Here is a 12409-nt window from a genome sequence, read left to right as displayed (position 1 = left end):
TTTTATAACAGCAAATATCTGTGTCATTACCTAAGATTATTTATTATCTTAATCATTTGGTTTTTAGAAAGAAAAATTACCAAAACAGTAAGAAGGATGGATTGAAGAGGCAAGTTCCCAGTTAGGGACTGTAAGAAAAGGCTCTATCAATGGATATAAAGAAGATGTCTAGGGAGGGCTAAGAAAGAAGGAGACTAAATGGATTGATTATTGAGGTGGAATTGATAAGATTTAGCAGCTGATTAGATATGGGAAAGGAGGAAATGGGAGGAGTGAAAAGCTCCAAGAATTGTCAAACCTGATTATATAGGAGTTGGAAAGAGCCACTAAGAAAACAAAAAGAAGGAGAAGGAGGAAGAGGAGAAAAGATTCCTGGGAGATACTGTTTAAAACAATAAGAGAAATATAAATATAATGTAAATATATAAATATAGAAATAGAAATAGAAATCTGGAATTCTAAAGAAAGATCCAAATGACAGAGAAGAAAAGGTGCTGATATAGAGTAGTAATAAGAAAACAACAATACCAATCAACATTTACTAATTGCCTATTTTCTGTCAGGTGCTGTGCAAAACCCCCTTACAGGGGCGCCTGGGTGGCGCAGTCGGTTAAGCGTCCCACTTCAGCCAGGTCACGATCTCGCGGTCCGTGAGTTCGAGCCCCGCGTCGGGCTCTGGGCTGATGGCTCAGAGCCTGGAGCCTGGTTCCGATTCTGTGTCTCCCTCTCTCTCTGCCCCTCCCCCGTTCATGCTCTGTCTCTCTCTGTCCCAAAAATAAATAAACGTTGAAAAAAAAAATTAAAAAAAAAAAAAAAAAACCCTTACATTCTCAGCCCTAAGAGCCCCTCGGCTTACAGATGAGGGAACTGAGGTTTAGAAAGCTTGAGTGACTAACCTGGAATGAATAGTTCATAGAAAAAGAAATACAAATGCATTTAAGCACATGAAAGTTTCTCAAACTTAGTCAAAATTAAGTAAGTGAAAATAATAAAAATGTTACTATATTTCTTCTTTGAAAGCGCTAATGATCAAAAAACATGATGAAGATGAGAGAAATAGCTCACGTATACATTGTTGGAGCTACAATTTGGGACAAAGCTTTAGGAGGGCAATTTGGAAATATCTATCACAGTTTTTGTTTGTTTCTTTGTTTTCTCTATCAAAGATTTAATTTTCCAACAACTCCACTTATAAGAATTTAAAATATTGGTACATTTGCATATGAAAGCGTGTGTGCATGCATGTGTGTGTGTGTGCGTGAGTGTGTGTGTATATGTTATTCTGATAGTTAGCATGCAACAAAGTCATTTGGATTTGAGGGAAGTTCAGTGACCTAGATAATACTATCTACTTCAAATCAATGCTTCTGTCCAGAGTTTCTACAAGGCCCTCCTTTGTCTTCTAGGCTCCGTAATTTTTTCACTTACCTTTTCTCTTCTTCTTTTCTTCTTCCATAGAACCAGGTAGTGGCTAAAGTTACTCTGCTCAACTGGGGTTTTAAACAAAGTGAGAGAGACTGAGAGAGAGGGAGAAAACTGGCGAGCAAGAAAGGGATTTGTGCAAACTAGTATCTCTTCCTGATCATGTAATGTGGGAGGGAAGATGGAGAAGAACAAAGCTAAACATTTAGCAAATGCTGGGGGCAGGGTCCGCTCTCCAAATGCCCTCCTCTGCAACCAAATGCTGGCATCCTCTCCCAGTGGCCCTCACTCAGATCCTTGTGTTTTCCCAATGCTCTCAATAGACAACAGCTACCACATTTTTCTCAGTCCAGTACTCTGTCAACAATGCAATCCGTCATTTTTAATACCTAATGTTGCAAAGTTGCAGACACAAAGAGCCAAAAGGAAAGGAAACAGAAGACGAAGGAATGTAATGAAGCCCTATTATTATGTGCCAGATACTTTCATAGATACTATTTCATTTATTCTTCACAATGTTCTGGGAGATGGTTACTATTTTCAGCCCTATTTACAGATGTGGCAACAGAGGCTTTGGCTGTTATAATTTTGCCAAAGGTAGACAGCCCATAATTAGGAGTGCTGAAATTCAAACTCAAGTGTGTCTGGCCCAAGGCTCCTGCTGTTTTACTTTCCACTTCGCATTTTGCCAAAAATGGGACAAAAAAACTTGAGTGCAAGAAGTAAAAACCATTCAAAACCTTGTGGAATTATTTCCCCTAACCTACTACTCATCTGGGGAGATCAGAGCTTGGCATGTCCAAAGCCAATGCAAGGTTTGAAAGTTAGCCTTCCCACTGATAACCTTCCCATTGATCCCATTCTATTACTAATGAAAGAGACCTGCTTCAGATCTGCTTCCTAAGCAAAGGATCACGCAAAGAGGACTCAATTTTACTATCAAGGTTCAAACACCTAAATTTGTATGCACGCTGCCACTTAATTTTTAAAAATTGATACTTAATGGAATCTAGTATAAAACAATGACTGGATGGACAAGAAAAGATATAAAGAGGGCCCCTCTTGACTTTCATCTTCCTTTGGAATGGGGAGTCTGGGGCCATTAGGGAAAATAAATGAAGAAGAACTGAGATACAAAATTGGTAAATGATAAGTTTCAGACAAAATTAATACAAGATTCAGTTAAAAACTCTCCTGGTTACAAAATTATATATCATATCATTCTTATATTTGTAAATAAAATATTTGTTAAGTTCTTTTTACATGCAAGGAAGCTTTTTATTTACTTATGTAAACAAAACTAACAGAGAACCTAATATGAAAACAGGAGATGTCACAAACTGAACTGTAATCCTGAGGAAAGCCAGTTATTTTATTAAACTTTGTGGGTCATCATGGCATAGTTCAGTCTGGCTAAGCATCCATATTTTATATAGCTCATGGATGCTTTCATTTCTAAGGGGTCTCCTGCCCTATATCATTCATTCATGAATTCATTCATGCAACAAATATTTATTGCCTATCTAGCTCTATACTGCTTTCTGTCATTCTCTTCACAGATACACATACTTCATAATGGGCTTTATATCTACTACCCATCCTTACATTTTTCCCCTTAAATTTCCCTTACCTTTTCCACTCCATTTTGATGCTTTTGTCTCCCCAATCTCACAGTTTCTTCCGGCCTTGAGGACCCACCATGGACAAGTTTAACAAACTGAAATCAAAGCTGAAGTCATAAGTAGAGGAAAGTTATGTATGCATCTGCATTAATATTTCTAGGTGGAAGAAAATGACAGGGCAGTGCACAATTACACATTTTCCCAAATTAAACTGAAAATGCAGTTTAACATTTCAAAACTCTGGCACTCAAAGTTGTTTTCTCTGTTGATGAAACTGTAATTATACTACTGGGCAATTTAATTAATTTTGTGTTTTAGTACAAAAGTCCATGATTCTGCCTAAGTAGAGTTAAATTAATGGAATATAAATCGGTTTGTCACATCTCCAAGAATTTTCATGAAGGGTATTTGGCTTTAATTTCTAAAATCCAGTAAAGTCTCCACATGATGAAATTAATCATCCTTCTTTCATATCATTTCATCTAGAATTCAGGTAAAAAATGAATAATTTTATGTCCTCATTAACTATTTTGCCTGCAAAATACTAAAATTCTTAGATAAGCATTAAATTATTAGACCGCAGAGACAACCCAAGATGCTCATTAAATTAACTTCTTCCTACTTCAAAAAAAAAAATCAAAGAAAAATCATTAATAGATCATCATCAAAAAGCTACTATATGATATGGAGCTGTGTTATGTAATTTTAAGTTTATGTCTAAGAATGCCCCCAAGACAAGAATCAATTCATAAATTTAGTTTAAGAAAAGAAAGGGGTCATTTGTTCTCCCTTAACCTTACCCTAAAATTCCATTTCCAGGTCAGAAAGCATCTTTTCAACTGAACACACTTGTATTCAGTGTGGTCCTTTCCATCAAGATTATTTCACCCTACTATGTTTACAATGTTTCACTCATAATTCCTACTCCACTAATTTGTTAATATAGCTACTACTCTGTATCTCTTTCTCATTCATCACAGGTTACTCTCTGCAACAATGCTATTATTAATAAACAAAAGACCACAATCATCATTTCACAGATGAGAATATGGAGATGTGGAGAAGCTGAATGACTTTGACAGCAGTTTACTGTAGGAAAAATACTAAAGGATTTAAAGTCAGAAGACCAGAATCCTATTCTTTGTTCCTCCTGAATTAGTCATGTCATCTTTCTGCTGATTTTCCTTACCAGGAAGATAAGGGGCTAGTGTAAATTAACTCCGAGGTGCATTTTAGTTCTGAATTCTAAGTCTTGCCCAAGACTGAGAGTCATACTTAGTATACAAGTCTCTGATTATTCATCTGGTTCTCTCTCCAGTGCTTAAGTCAATAAACCTAAAAGTAAAAGATCCCCAATGTCTCCTCAGAACACCCTTGTTCATCATTTTACATCAGCATAGCCCTACAAACTATGAAAGAAAAAAAAGCAAACTATATGCAGTCTCCTTAGACATCAATTCGTTAGGACCACTGTATTATTTTTATGAACCAGCACTTATTTTCATAATTTAAAAAAATGCATCAATTTAACTGAAAGAGGTCTCAAACAATTAGTGGGCCTTTAGTATGACATCATTAAGAACTGTTCCAGGAACCTGGCTCTGTCATTTGACTGGCTGTCTGACCTTAAGCAAGTAAGCATAAAAATTTCTAAACTTTTTATAGTTCTAAATTTTTTAAAATTATTTTGATAAATGGAAACAAAGATGATAGAAATGCCTACCGTAGTCTTCAAAAAAAGATACACACACACACACACACACACACACACAGAAAGGGGAGAAAAACAGCCTGCACCTAGTCTTTGCCAGAGGACTGAGAAGCAAAGGATAGATATGTGAGTACTTTCTGTGGATCCTCACTAAGCTCAACCCAAAGAGAATGCTGAGGAAATCTAAGTATTAACAATGGAGGAGAGTGCCAGTAGCTACAAGACCTAATGGACGAATGAAATTGGCTTACCTGCCTTTCGATGCTGCTTTCAACTGTTTTTTTCTTTTTTTTTCTTTTTAAATCCATGAAAATTAGGGCAATGAAAAGCATCCTACCAATGAAAATTATAGTGTGTGATGAGACCCTTGGTTTCTCAACTATAATAAGAATGTGGGCCTCCAGGCCAGGGCTGTCACAAGTACCATGATTCTTAGCTGTGTAGCTTGACAAATATTTTCTCCATTCTGTTGGAATGGACCAATTGGAATGCACCAACTGCATTGGAATGCACCAATTCTGATCCAGCATACACCAGTCACACATTGCATCTGTAGTTCTTTCTTTCCCCCATTTAGAAAGAGGCTGTGGAACTGCCTGAGAAAATGAAACTACTTACACCAGAGAAGTAGAGATTCATTTCATTTGCATTAGTTGGCAACTGTTGTCAAATGGTTGTACCACAGAGCATTTCTTTAATGCCATAAGAACTTAAGTGGAAAAGTCAAGAAGTAATGTCTTTTCCATAACTAAGAAGTTTGAAAATACCTCTTAAAAGCCATTTTAGGGGTACCTGGGTGACTCAGTCAATTAAACATCTGACTCTTGATTTAGGCTCAGGTCATTTGTGAGCTTGAGCCCCACATCGGGCTCTGTGCTGATGGCGTGGAGCCTGTTTGGGATTCTCTCTCTCCCTCTCTCTCTGCCCTGCTCCCACTTGCACTATCTCTTTCTCTCTCAAAATAAAAAAAAAAAAACTTAAAAAGATTTTTAAATAAAGTAAAAAAAAAAGCCATTTTAAAATGTAAAGAACCCATTGCTCCCACAAAGTGTTTTTAAATGTCCACCTGTTGAGTATAAATACCCAGTTAATCTTTATGGGAATAAGAGATTCTCTGTTCTAGATGTGAGGTAGTATTTGGAAGTCTACCCAGGATAATGTGTTACCATTTTGAAAACTTAATTTGAAACTTGGGGAGTCTATGTAGATAGTGGTAGGGAGAGTAGTGTGAATGGAGAGTTAAAAATCATTGGCAAAGAAACAATTTGAAAATACAAATCAAGGGGCGCTTGGGTGGTTCAGTTGGTTAAGCATCTGACTCTTGGTTTTGGCTCAGGTCATGACCTCATGGTTTATGAGTTGGAGCCCCATATCTGGCTCTGTGCTGGCAGTGTGGAGCCTGCTTGGGAGTCTCTCTCTCTCTCTCTCTCTCTCTCTCTCTCTCTCTCTCACTCTCTCTCTGCACCTCCCCCATTCATGCTGTCTCCGTCTCTCTCAAAATAAATAAATAAACTTTAAAAAAAAATGAAAATATAAATCAAAAGCAAAGCACTGTTTTCCCCAAGCTGGACTTGAATAAGCAAATAGATATAAAAGGGCAACCATGGTTTAAAAGTCTGATAAAACCAAAATTTATTTACTTTTGTAATTAATTTAATATAGCGTTATGAATTTGGATGTAAAAAGTATAGGAAATAGAAAAATCAATTACTTTAGTTTTTGTTCATTTTCTGCTCAAAATCAAATAGACCAGAAAAAAAAGTTATGTTTTCAAGCCTGTCGAATTCCTCTTCCACCATGATTCACTGAACCCTGGTATGACATGTCTGGCCTAGAAGAGAAGCAGATGTCATTCCAATAAGACCTCTGTTTCCTTGAACCTACGTCTCCATTCATCATTTTTGTCACATGCTGAGCACACACAGCCACTTGGACCAGACTCAAGGTCCCACAGCCTCTGTGAATTCTAAAGAGATAGGCATATTATTTCTTGAAATTGCTCAAACTACAGCAACCTTGGAATCAAGAAATAATGGCAAACAATCACAACACTTATTCCTTATTTATTATTCCCAACCCAGCAATCAATGAACTATAATCAGCTACCACCAGTATAAACCAGAATTCTTTATCTCCCTTACAAATATTGTGCTTTTAGGTAGATCCCCCTAAGCCAATATATTAAGCTTTTACCCTTATCTAGACAGGGAGGGGTATATAACAAAATCCTGTAGCTGGCAAAATAGAAGTCAGTAGACTTGAGTTCTAACTCAAACATATAATACTCAGGTAAGACATTTATTAACTATCCTGTGCCTCACCCTTACCACTTATAAAATAACTTACCAACACCTAGCTTCCCTCACTTCCCATTTCAGAGCAGAGGTTACATCTAGAAAAGTTCCTGATGACTTCACAAGAATGATGCAAAAGAATTATTCTTTTCTGTCAGGGTCAGCAAATAAATGATTGGGGAAAAAAAAAAAAGTCCTTAGGGCACAAGGGAAAAAAAACAAACCTGCCTCTCATATTTAGCTTGACCAAATGACAAGCACATCAATGTGCATTGTAATAAGCCACTTAATATTTTATAGGTTAGTGACTTGCAACAGCATCTGATATCAAATATTGGCCCAAACACTTTTGGAAGAAGTGGCAAAAAGTGGACGCTGATAAGCATCAGCCAATTTCCTCCCAACCTGTGCTCACAGACGGCTTGTGAATGTTAAAATTCCAGGCTCAAATTCTGATCCTTTCTGGGAAGTGCCATTCTCTCTGGACAGTAAATGGCAACCCAGGCCACAAGGCTGTGCATGCAGATGGTGTACAGAAAGAGGGAAGTCTGTTCTCATTGTGAGCTGAAATGGCTGGCTGGGAAATAAAGCTTTACCTTTCACCCTTCCATTAAAGCTGTAACAGCCCTGATTTCCATTAAAAGATCCACTCATTTCTTTTTTCAATGGCACCACAAAGGAAAATAGGACCAGAGATTATTCGCCAAGACACAATGTACAGTACATCAATTTTCCTCATGCATGGAATATTACACTAACTGATTAAAGTCTCAGGATTAGTCTGTTAAAGTGGCCACAAGTTGATCTTTAAGCCAATTCATTTTCTTTTCAGCCCTATACTACAGTTCTGCAAACCCGACTTTAGTCTTCTTTTGTGAAATTTACACATAGGAGAACTAACAATATATAGTTCATGGAATAATTCACTGATTCATTTGAGGTCTTATGGAAAGTAATGGCAAGACATACCATTACAAGGTTACTGGTGATAATAATGTGGCACAAACACCCAGCCCCTCTGGCCCATGATTCACTCTACAGTAAGTAGCAACACAAATGATAGCACCAGTAGCCTAAGTTAGATTTCTAGATTCTATTCTTTAAAAAATTGCCCTGTTGGGGCACCTGGGTGGCTCAGTCGGTTAAGCATCTGACTTCAGCTCAGGTCGTGATCTCCTAGTTCTTGAGTTCAAGCCCTGAGCCAGGCTCTGTGCTGACAGCTCAGAGCCTGGAGTCTGCTTTGGATTCTGTGTCTCCCTCTCTCTCTACCCCTTCCCCACTTGCGCCTTCTCTGTCTCTCTCTCTTTTCTCTCTCTCTCTAAAATGAACATTAAAAAAATTTTTAATGCCCTTGTCTTTTGCATTTACCAAAGAAAAAAAAACTTCTATACAACCTCTTCATATCTCTATTTCCTGCCTGAAACACAATGTACCATAACAAGAATAGAGAAATTCATGATTTACAAAAAGTGTCACATTGCCCCATGTGGATGTAAATAAACTCTGATTTCAATGTTGGGACTCCAGTGAACACTGATTACTGCAAAATTTGACTCATGTCTACCTTCACCATGAACTGGCAATGTGTCTCTAGAACCATGTTTCCCTTTTTAAAGAACACTTTTGCACTCATTCTTAATTTTGAGGAAATAGAGACAGGTAAGATACAGTAGGAGTCAAAAGGAGGAGCTAGTGGGGCATCAGTTTGGCTAAGTCTGTAGAGCATGCAACTCTTGATCTCAGGGTTGTTGAGTTTAAGTCCCGATTGGGTGTGGAACCTACTTTAAAAAAAAAAAAAAAAAAAAGGAGCTAGTGACCAAAAACATGTCAGAGGATCTTTTATATCCTTCTTGCCCTAATTCTATCACTTCTAGAAGCCAAGTATGGAAAAGATGTATTGTGTAACAAGGGAAGCATGGTATACAATGCAGGGGAGAAAAGCTTTGTCCCTTACCTGTGGTAGTTAAAACTGATCATCTCCTTTACACTTTAAATACTTAAGACATAGAAAATCATCTATTATTTCAGTCATATCTTATTGTTTACTGGCAATCTGTCAAGTCCCAAAGGCAGTCCCCTAACTTTTTGTTTCAAAATTATGTATAAGACACATATCAGAAAAGTCAGGCACATCTGGAATTTATTAGTATCAATATCGTGATAGTCTTCAGAGCAATTAGAACACACAATTCAGAAATTCCTCAGCTAAGGAAGTTTAATAAATAAAACGCTGAATTTTCTTAAAGCAAATGTTTTGCTTAAGAGCATATTTGCCCATTTTCTATATTTAGAAAAACATTGCAAAATGCCACGTGGGGTACATAGCCATCTTGGAAATCAATGAGACATTTCCATAAAACTTTTTGGGGGTTGCACATGGTATTTGCTTGCTAGTTTGTTTTTTGTTTGTTTATCTGGAGTGTTTCTCCTTTGGTCTCTTTTTTACTGATTAAAATATTTAGAATCATTTTCAGATGTTGAGTGACTAAGAAGGCAGAAGTTCATGTCAACCATTTAGCTCACTGGAGAGGGCAATATTTTTATGATGATAGTTTCTAAATAGAGAATAACTGCAAATACTAAATATTTATCTTTCCCTTTCTTTTTTCCTTTCTCTCCTCCTAATCCTATAGGGTGAAAAAAAGTATCTTTGAAAAAAAATCTGATGATCTCTTTTAGTCCATTTTAGTTTCCAGGTTGGAGTGAAGTTCCTGGCATGTGATATTAACTCTTAAATCTTTCCTTGCTCCTCAACATTGATCTTGCCAATGTTTTGGTTTGTTTGTTTGTTTGTTTGTTTGTTTGTTTGTTTGTTTTTGTGCTTTTTGTGGGGGGGGGGGGTTCTTGGATATGGCACCAAAAGCACAAGCAACAAAAGCAAAAATCCACTCATGGAACCACATTCAATTAAAAAGCTTCTGCACAGCAAAAGAAACAATCAACAAAATGAAAATGCAACCTATGGAATGGGAATAAAAGTTTGCAAATCATAAATATGATAAGAAGTTAATATTTAAAATATGTAAGGATCTCCTGCAACTCAATAGCAAAAAAAAAAAGTCTGATTTAAAAATAGGCAGAAGACTTGCATAGACATTTTCCTAAAGAAGACATACAAATGGTCAACAAATACATGAAAAGGTGCTCAAAATAGCTAATCATAAGGGAAATGCAAATCAAAATCACAGTGAGATCTATCACCTCACACCTGTTAAGATGGCTATTATCAAAAAGAATGGAAAGATCCCAAATGTCCATCGATGGATGAATGGATAAAGAAGATGTGGTATATATATACAATGGAGTATTACTCAGCAATCAAAAAAAGAATGAAATCTTGCCATTTGAAACTACATGGATGGAACTGGAAGGTATTATGCTAAGTGAAATTAGTCAGTCAGAGAAAGACAAAAATCATATGACTTCACTCATATGAGGACTTTAAGAGACAAAACAGATGAACGTAAGGGAAGGGAAACAAAAATAATATAAAAACAGGGAGGGGGACAAAGCAGAAGGGACTCATAAATATGGAGACAAACTGAGGGTTGCTGGAGGGGTTGTGGGAGGGGGGATGGGCTAAATGGGTAAGGGGCATTAAGGAATCTACTCCTGAAATCATTGCTTCACTATATGCTAACTAATTTGGATGTAAATTTTAAAAAATAAAAAATAAAATTAAAAAAAGAAAGAAAAAAATGATGCTGGTGAGTTTGTGGAAAAGAGGGAAATACTGGTACACCATTGGTGGGAATGTAAATTAGTACAGTCTCTATAGAAAATAGTATGGCGGTTCTTCAAAAAATTAAAAATAGAATTCTCACATGATCCAGCAATCCCAGTCATGGGTATATATCCGAAGGAACAAAATCACTATCTCAAAGAGATATACATCTGCACTCTCATGTTCACTGAAGCATTACTAACAATAGCCAGGACATGGAAACAACATAAGTATTATTTAGCCATAATAAAAAAGAAGAAAATCCTGCCATTTGTGACAACATAGATGGATATTGAGGGCCATATGCTAAGTGAAATTAGTCAGACAGAGAAACACAAGTACTGTATGATCTCACTGATATTTGGAATATAAAAACATCGAACTTACAGAAACAGAGAATAGAATGATGGTTGCCAGGGGCTGAAGGGTGGAGGAAATGCGGGTATGTTGGTCAAAGGGTACCAACTTGCAGTTATAAGATGAATAAGTTCTGAGGATCTAAAGCACAGCATGGGAACTATACATACAGCACAGTGACTATAGCTAACAATGCTGTGTTATACGCTTGAAATTTACTATGAGAGCAGAGCTTTAATGTTCTCACCACAACAAAAATGACAAATTGGTAATTATGTGAGGTGAGAAATACGTTAACGAACCTTATTATGGTAAACACTTCCCAATATATATGTGTATCAAATAGTCACTTGTGCACTTTAAACTTACACAATGTTGTCTATCAATTATACCTCAATAAAGCTGGAAAAAAGCTATGAGAGGGGATTGGCTTCAACACATATTAAATAGCTAGACAGTCATCCTAATGAACATAGTGTTTCTGATACATACAGACCAATGGAATAGAAACAGATGTAAGGGTATTTAGTATATGATAAAAGCATCATCTGAAATCACTGAAGCAAACATGAGACATTAAATAAATGATGCTAGGATGTCTGGTTACCAATTGAAAACATAAAATTAAACTAATACTTTACACCATATACAAGACATAAATTCCAAATGGATCAGGGTTCTAAATGTAAAAAAAAATAAAATAAAACCACATGTGTACAAGAAAATGTGGATGAATTCCTATATTAACGAGGTATAAGCTAAAGTTCTCTATGACTCAAAATCAACAGAAAATAAAAAGGTCAATAAATATGACTACATTAAAGAATATTTTTAGTTAAAAAGGGAGGAAATTCTAACATATGCTACAACATGGATAAAGCTTAAGGACATTATGTTAAGAGAAATAAGTCAGTCACAAAAGAGCAAATATTGTATGATCCATTTATACGAGGTACTTAGAATAGTTAAACTGGTAGAGATGAAAAGTAGAATCATGGCTGTTAGGGGTAGAGGGTAAAGGAAATGGGAAAGTTGCCATTTAATGGGTACAGAGTCCCAGTTTTACAAGATGAAAACAGTTCTGGAAATTGGTTGCACAACAATGTCAATGTACTTACTACTGAACTGTACACTTAAAAATGATTAAGAGTCAGTTGAGCATCTGACTCTTGGTTTTGGGTCGCGTCATGATCTCACAGTTCGTGAATTCAAGCCCCACGTTGGACTCTGCATTGACAGTGTGGAGCCTACTTGGGATTCTCTCTTTCCCTCTCTGTCT

The 12409-nt window shown here is 36.6% G+C and overlaps 1 protein-coding gene across 1 annotated transcript in view; it reads right to left on the bottom strand.

Annotated features, from left to right (window-relative positions):
• The window catches only part of NXPH1 (neurexophilin 1), a 296568-nt gene that overhangs the window by 262712 nt on the left and 21447 nt on the right, over positions 1 to 12409 (bottom strand). The gene's annotated exons all lie outside the window — the stretch shown is intronic.

This window comes from Prionailurus bengalensis, chromosome A2 (genome assembly GCF_016509475.1).
Source record: "Prionailurus bengalensis isolate Pbe53 chromosome A2, Fcat_Pben_1.1_paternal_pri, whole genome shotgun sequence".
Taxonomy (NCBI): domain Eukaryota; kingdom Metazoa; phylum Chordata; class Mammalia; order Carnivora; family Felidae; genus Prionailurus; species Prionailurus bengalensis.
Note: the sequence above shows the minus strand (reverse complement) of the source record. Positions and strands in the feature narration are given on the sequence as shown.